General features: G+C 37.3%; 1 pseudogene; it reads right to left on the reverse strand.

The window, feature by feature from the left end:
* Positions 1-7,474: 7,474 nt before the first annotated feature.
* LOC138846833 (U6 spliceosomal RNA) lies at positions 7,475-7,542 on the reverse strand (annotated as a pseudogene).
* Positions 7,543-7,840: the final 298 nt, after the last annotated feature.

Raw genomic sequence — 7,840 nt, forward strand, 5'->3', positions numbered from 1 at the left:
ACGTTGAACAAAAGACATTTCCCACACGTGGTTAAGACACATCATTTATCTACTGATTTTCATCAGATCTGTTAACATTAGGTATAAGGTACAGTGGACATGGTGGATGGCATATAGCAATATGATTTTAGTAATATATCATGAGGTGCTTTTTTTAAATGGATTTAGCAGGTAAAATTGGGCTACCTAATGGGATGTAGCTGGAATAATCACCTTTTTGTTAAATAAATCTGAGGTAATAAATGTTAGTGTATGAAGACATTGAGTTTTCTTTTATTGGGCCTTCTTGGTTATTTTAATCTGGGATCTGCGAATTCTCATTTTCTTTATTTTATTCCTCATCATGTCGGACCAACTCTGCTGCTTTGGGGATTTTTTTTAGTACATCTGATATTTGGAAATTTAGACAATAGTATAGTTAAAATGAGATGTACCAAGTAAAGTATTTATTTTTATTCTGATACATATTTTGGAATTCTTCTAAAATTCCTATTGAGTATCCTTGTTAAATTTAGTTGCATCCCAGGTTAAGACTTATTGGAGGCAGGCTCCATGGCTCAATAAGCTAATCCTCCACCTGTGGTGCAGGCACACCAAGTTCTAGTCCTGCTGGGAGAGCCAGATTCTGTCCCAGTTGCTCCACTTCCAGTCCAGCTCTCTGCTATGGCCCAGGAGTGCAATGGAGGATGGCCAAAGTGCTTGGGCCCCGTACCTGCATGGGAGACCAGGAGGAAGCACTTGGCTCCTGGCTTTGGATCAGCGCCATGTGCCAGCCGCAGCACACTGGCGGCAGCGGTCACTAGGGGGTAAACCAACAGAAAAAGGAAGACCTTTCTCTCTGTCTCTCTCACTGTCCACTCTGCCTGTCAAAATAAAAAATAATTTTTATAAAAAGACTTATTGGAGCCACTTTAGTGATTACACCCATTAAACTTTGTTAATAAATGCAAATAGAACCTGGGAAAATTGATGTATATCTTATGCTGTAGAGACTTAAGATTGAACATCTTTTTTATCTTTTTTAATTATATAATTTAAAAACAAATTTTAGATTTTTTTTTTTTTACTTTACTAAGTCACAGCTCTGGCCCCATTAATATGACTTAACAATGTTTTTTCCTCTCAGACTTATCTCTATTGTTTCAGTTAACTGCATGCCTTTTCTTTACATTCAGATTCCCTCAGCTGTCAAAGCTTATTCATCTTAATTCTGTTGTTCCTATTTCCCTCCCTTTTATTCTGTCCCTAGGCTAATTGAGATCATGATTCTCCATTCCTTCTGTGTGGTGTCACAGTAGGCTTGAAGTGTTCTTTTTCTCTTCTGATTTCTAAAGAAAGAAATTATGTATTCCCCCAGTTTAGATATTTTAATAATGCACTCTAAAACAAAGGTTAAATGTTCTTAATTTGACAAGAATTTTCAGGGCCAGTGGTGTGGCATAGTGGGTAGAGCCACCACTTGCAGTGCTGGCAGCTCATATGGATCCAGATCTCTGCTATAGCCTGGGAAAGCAGTAGAAGATGGCCCAAGTCCTGGGCCCCTGCACCCATGTGGGAGACCTGGAAGAAGCTCCTTGCTCCTGGCTTTGGATTGGCACAACTCTGGCCATTGCAGCCAACTGGGGAGAGAACCAGTGGATGGAAGACCCCTCTCTCTTCTCTGCCTCTCTCTGTGCAACTCTGACTTTCAAATAAATAAATAAATCTTTTAAAAAAAGATTTTTTTCTAATTTTAGATTTGTTCTACTTCATTGCCACTTCAGGGTGTGTGTAAGGAGTGCATATCCAGTTTTTCTATTTTGGAATTTGGGGATTTTGTATTAGCTCTGCTGTGTATTCATTTTTCTTGAGCATTGGTGATATCTTCTCCTTAGTTGTATTAAGAGAGAGAGCAATAGCCCTCATGTCTTTTTAGGTAAGTAAGACATATTAAAAACAGAGCATTCAGTATACATTCATAGTAGTTTGACTTGTTCAATTGATTTACGTGACCTCCCTTGGACATTCTTGGTCTCTGCTGTACAACTTTCTCTACTCATTAATTCTTTGATATTCTCAAATCCAGAAAATTAATGACTCAACAGCTGTGTTCCTGTATTTGCTGGGATTCAGGGTAAGAAGCAAAGTGGAGGTGTTCAGGAATCTAAAGTTACATGCTACATAGCAAAGCACTTCATTTCCTATACAAAGTGACTGGGAAATCCAGAATCTTTTGCACACATATTGGATCCTGAACTATTACTGACCTATTCAGTAAGATTTTAATGTATTTATTTTCTGTGTGTGTGTTTGTATTTCTAAATAAACTCTGCTGGGCTACTTAACATTAACATGTATTGCAGAATTCTTTCATCAGTTTTTACTTTTAAAAAGTTTCTCTTTCAGTTTTATGGGAGAGGGTAGAAGTTTCCTGCTATGTAACTGAAAATTCATTCATTCATTAAAGTTAAAAATATTTGTTGCAAATTGGTAGAATACTATTAATTCTCATGTGATTTACATGAAACTAAATACATTCTCTATTTTGTTTTGCTTAAAATTTCCGCATGTGTGGACTTCTTTTTTCCTTCTTGCCCCAAATCCCTTTTTGTATTGGGATGGCAAATGGGTTTTACACTGGAGAAAACATGTTATTTTGGCAAAGAAGTACTTAGCGTTCCTGCTTCAAGTATTAAAATATTGCATTGGAAATCAGTATATTTGTTTACTGTACAAATGTCCTTCATACAATTTTGTAATCTTCTGGGATGGGAGAGGAAGCAGGAAATAGGAGGATTATGGGTGGGAGGGATGTTTTGGGGGAGGGGAAGCCACTGTAATCCAAAAGCTGTACTTTGGAAATTTATATTTATTAAAAAAATTAAACAATTTTGTAATCTTCATCTTCCTTTTTATTTCATCCTTTTTTTAAAAAAATTCATTTATTTTACTTGAAAATCAGAGTTACACAGAGAAGGAGAGAGAGAGAGCAGTCTTCCAACCGCTGGTTCACTCCCCATTTGGCCACAATGGCTGGAGCTCTGCCAATCCAAAGCCAGGAGCCAGCAGCTTCTTTTGGGTCTCCTATGCAGGTGCAGGAGCCCAAGGGCCTGGGCCATCCTCTACTGCTGGATAGTAAGTCTTACTTGCCTAAAAAGATGGATAGTAATTTGAGTAGCCAGGACTTGAACTGGCACCCAATTGGAATGTCAGCACTGCAAGCCACAGCTCTACTTGCTACTCCACAGCATCAGCCCCCTAAATTCTTATGAGTATTGCTACACGATTGGAATTTATAATTGATAATGCTGAACAATTGAAACTGTCTTATTTACAATTGTAGGACTGGATATGGCAGTTCTACTTGAAGTAAAGTATGTAGCCTGCTTATTGTATGATTTTCGGAAAAGCATGTATTTATATATAACAGCAGATCTGTTAATCATTTAAAAGTGAATTGTCATGATTACCCAGATGTAAAGAATGCAATATGTGCTAATGAGTTAGCAGTCACAGACATTTAGAATTAGAGGGATTTTAGAACTTTTTCAATACTGCAGTTTTTATGAAAAACTAATAATTTTTTTTATTTGACAGGTAGAGTTATATACAGTGAGAAATCAGAAAGGCCTTCCTTCCATTGGTTCAGTCCCCAGATGGCTGCCACAGTTGGAGCTGTGCCCATCCAAAGCCAGGAGTCAGGTGCTTTCTCCTGGTCTCCCATCCGGGTGCAGGGCCCAAGCACTTGGGCCATCCTCTACTGCCTTCCCGGGCCATAGCAGAAAGCTGGACTGAAAGAGGAGCAACCAGGACTAGAACACTTTGCCCATAAGGGATACCAGCACCACAGGTGGAGAATTAACCAAGTGAGCCACGGCGCTGGCCCCCGATAAATTTACTCTTAACAAAATATCAAAATATCTTATTTAGTATAAAGTTAGTAGTGAAAAGAGACTACCTTGTTGAACACAGAAATTTGAGATTATATTTCTTGGTATTAATTTGCATCTTAAGGCTTATTGCCTAGTTTATTTCAATATTTCAATCTAATATTACTAATAATATCTTGTACTTAGTGGTTCACTGTGTGCCAGACAATATTCTTTTGATTTTTTAAAAGATTTATTTATTTATTTATTTGGAAGTCCGAGTTACACAGATAGTGAACAAGAGGAAGAGAGAGAGTTCCTCCATCTGCTTTTTCACTCCCCAGATGACCTAAAAGGTCAGAGATATGTCAATCTGAAACCAGGAGCCAGGACCTCTTCAGGGTCTCCCATGCAGATTCAGGGGCCCAAGGACTTGGGCCAACTTCCTACTGCTCTCCCAGGCTATAGCAGACAGCTGAATGGAAAATGGAGCAGCCTGGACTTGAACCGGCCTCCATATGGGATGCCCCCACTGCATGCAGTGGCTTTACTAGCTACACCACAGCACTGGCCTCAAGACAATGCTCTAAAATGATGCATTAATTATTCCCAAATATTGAAAAGTGGCATGGTACACATTTGAATGTGTTGTTTTGTACTAGTTGTAGAAAGAGTTTAAAATATATTTAGATTTAAAAATGTAAGCTTTGATCTAAAGGTTTACTTTCCCTTAAGGTGCCTGTTTGGAAACTGAGAGATCATTGAAGTCTCAAGATAGAGTACAACTGATCTTATCCAAGCCTCCTTTATCACATGAGGATGCTAAATGCCAAGCCCAGAGAAGTAAAGTGAATTGTTCAAGGTCACATAGGTAAGTTGTGGCAGGGATAATTCTGTATTAGCATTAGGTATCCTGATACATAGGCCACTGTTCTGTCAATTTTGTACTCCTTCTGGAGTTAAAGATTCTAAGTTGTGGAAAATTGAATTTGGAAATTTAGTGGTTGCTATGTTGTTATGGTGAGAAATTTCTGTGTATAGCTATGAGTTGCTTAAATTTTATTCAATATATTTTTCTAGTATGTTTGCTATTTATTTGAAATGTATAACAAATAGCTTCATCTATTTGCCAAAAGAATTTTTTAAAGATTTATTTATATTATTTGAAAGTCAGAATTACACAGAGAGAGAAGGAGAGGCAGAGAGAGTGGTCTTCCATTCACTGGTTCACTCCACAGTTGGCCTCCATGGCTGCAGCTGTGCTGACTGGAAGGCAGGAACCAGGAGCCTCTTCCTGGTCTCCTATGCAGTTGCAGGGGCCCAAGGACTTGTACCATTTTATAGTGTTTCCCAGGCCATAGCAGAGAGCTGGATAGGAAGTGGAGCAGCCAGGTCTTGAACTGATGCCCCTATGGAATACCAGCACTGCAGGTGGCAGCCTCACCCACTATGCCACAGTGCCAGCCCTTGCCAAAAGAATTTATAGAAGCTATTCCATATATACACTTCACAATTATTTAGTTACTTGACATGAACTATCCCTGCATATTTGAAAATTTTGAATGGTATCACTTGGGTTTTAAGAATGTTATATTTTAGGTCTCTTAATATTTTTAGTGATGATGTTTTAAAGGCCCTTCCTGTTTTATGAAAAATGATAAGGATTTTGTTTTACAATGGCCATAGTATTACTACTTAAAGCAATAGATTAAATAACACTTTTAAACAAAGTCATTTAATACTAAATTCTAACACACTGGTATATTTTAAAGTGAGAAACTGGATTTCTTTCAGATATTCTAAAGAAGAATGATAATCAAAATTGAAGACATCTACAGTTTTTAATCACTTGTTTTAAATATTGGTCATAATGGTCCAATTTTGAGTTTAATTTTAATTAGCTTTTAAATGATTCAATATGTTTTATAGAAAAAATTCGGAGAACATAATTATATACTCAACCTCCCTCCCTTCTTTTTCCTTCTTTGTCATTTTTTTTAGCTTATGAAATGACATTTTCAGTTTACATTACATTAAAAACGGTTGTTGAATCAAGGGACAAGTTTAACAGGCAAAAAGCAAAAAGATCGTAATTTAGAGGGAATACAGACAATGGCTCTAAACAATATTTGAATATCACATCTAAACAATATTTGAATAAATTGATAAATATTTTAATTTCTCCTACTAAAATGCTCAAAGTCTTTAATTATTTATCAAATATTAGTGCAAAATTATGGATTTAAATGATCCCAAAAAGTGATGAATTTTTGTGTAATAAAGTCCAATTTTTGTCAAGGCTTTTTGACAGTCTCACAGAAAACTTATGTTTGTGAATGGGAAGAATAATACCAAAATATCCATACTACCAAAAGCAATTTGCAAATTCAATGCAATCCCAATCAACATACCAACGATGTTCTCAGAGCTAGAAAAAATGATGCTAAAATTCACATAGAAACATGAGAGATGCTTAACATCTAAAGCAATATTATAAAGCAAAAAAAAGCTGGAGACATCACACCATATTTTAAGACATATTACAGGGGTCAGCACTATGACAAAGCAGGTAAAGTCACCGTCTGCAGTGCTGGCATCTCATATGGGTGCCAGTATGTTTCCCAGCTGCTCCACTTCTTATACCCCTCTCTGGTATAGCCTGAGAAAAAAGTAGAAAATGGCCAAAGTCTTTGGGCCCCTGCACCTGCATAGAGACCTGGAAGAAGCTCCTGACACTTGGATTCAGATCAACAGAGCTCCGGCCATTGTGGCCATTTGGGGAGTAAACCAGTGGATGGAAGACCTCTCTCTCTCTCTGCCTCTACCTCTCTGTAACTCTGCCTTTCAAATAAATATACTGCAAAAAAAAAAAAAAAGAAGAAGAAGTGTTAGCACTGATATAATAACAGACACATAGTTCAATGGAAAAAACTAGGTAGCATAGAAATAAACCCAAATTTCTACCAGCAACTCATATTTAACAAAGGAACTAAAATGAACTGGAGAAAGAAGAATCTCTTTCACAAGTGGTGCAGAGGAACTTGATTATCCATATGTAGAAGCCTGAAAAGAGACTCCAACATCTCTTACACTATGTGAAAGTGAACTCACAGTGAATTAAAATGTAATCATAAGACCCAAACCCAAGTAAACATAGGGAAACTCTAAATATTGTCAACACACAATAGCTTTTGGGTAAGATTCCAATAGCAATAGTCACAAAAATAAAAACAGAGACATTTGAGTATATCCAACTAAGATACTTGTTCACAACAAAGTAAACATCAGAGTGTAGATACAATGAACAGATGGCAGGAAAAATTAAAACTCTGAATGTTTACAGATTTCCAGAACATTTACATGAATTGGAAAAACTCCAAAAAATACAGTGAAGAAACAGGCAAGGATCTGAATAGACATTTCTCAGAAGAAATGTACATGGTCAAAACATGTGAATATGCCCGATGTCACTAGCCATTATGTAAATATAAATCAGAACACCATATCAGTCTCCAACACCTGTGGGAGAATACAACACTCAGGTGTTTGTGTGTGCAGCAAGTGGGTTTAGAGGACCCTGTTCACCTCTGGAGAGCAGAGTCTACAGGGAGGTAAAGAAACCTTACTGCGCAGGGGCATGCTAATCTTCTCTGTATCGTTCCAATTTTAGTATATGTGCTGCCGAAGCGAGCACATGTGCTGCCGAAGCGAGAAAGAGATGAAAAGAATTTATCTCAACTAGCCACTAATATTCAAGAAACAAGGTCTTCAGGAAAGCCAACTCAACTGACATTTTCATGTCATTGTTAAATAAAGGAAAAATTATCTAGGTTCAGCAATACGTAGTTTATAAGAGAAAGACTACAGAGTAATTTCCTTGGCATAGAAATAACTTTGTCTTTTTTTTTTTTTTATCCATGAGGGCTTGCTATCACCACCACACACCCACATCCCATATACAAATGCCTGGCTTGAGTGGTAGCTTCTCTGCT

This window comes from Oryctolagus cuniculus, chromosome 18 (assembly GCF_051225735.1).
Source record: "Oryctolagus cuniculus isolate XC-2025 breed Fujian yellow rabbit chromosome 18, ASM5122573v1, whole genome shotgun sequence".
Taxonomy (NCBI): Eukaryota; Metazoa; Chordata; class Mammalia; order Lagomorpha; family Leporidae; genus Oryctolagus; species Oryctolagus cuniculus.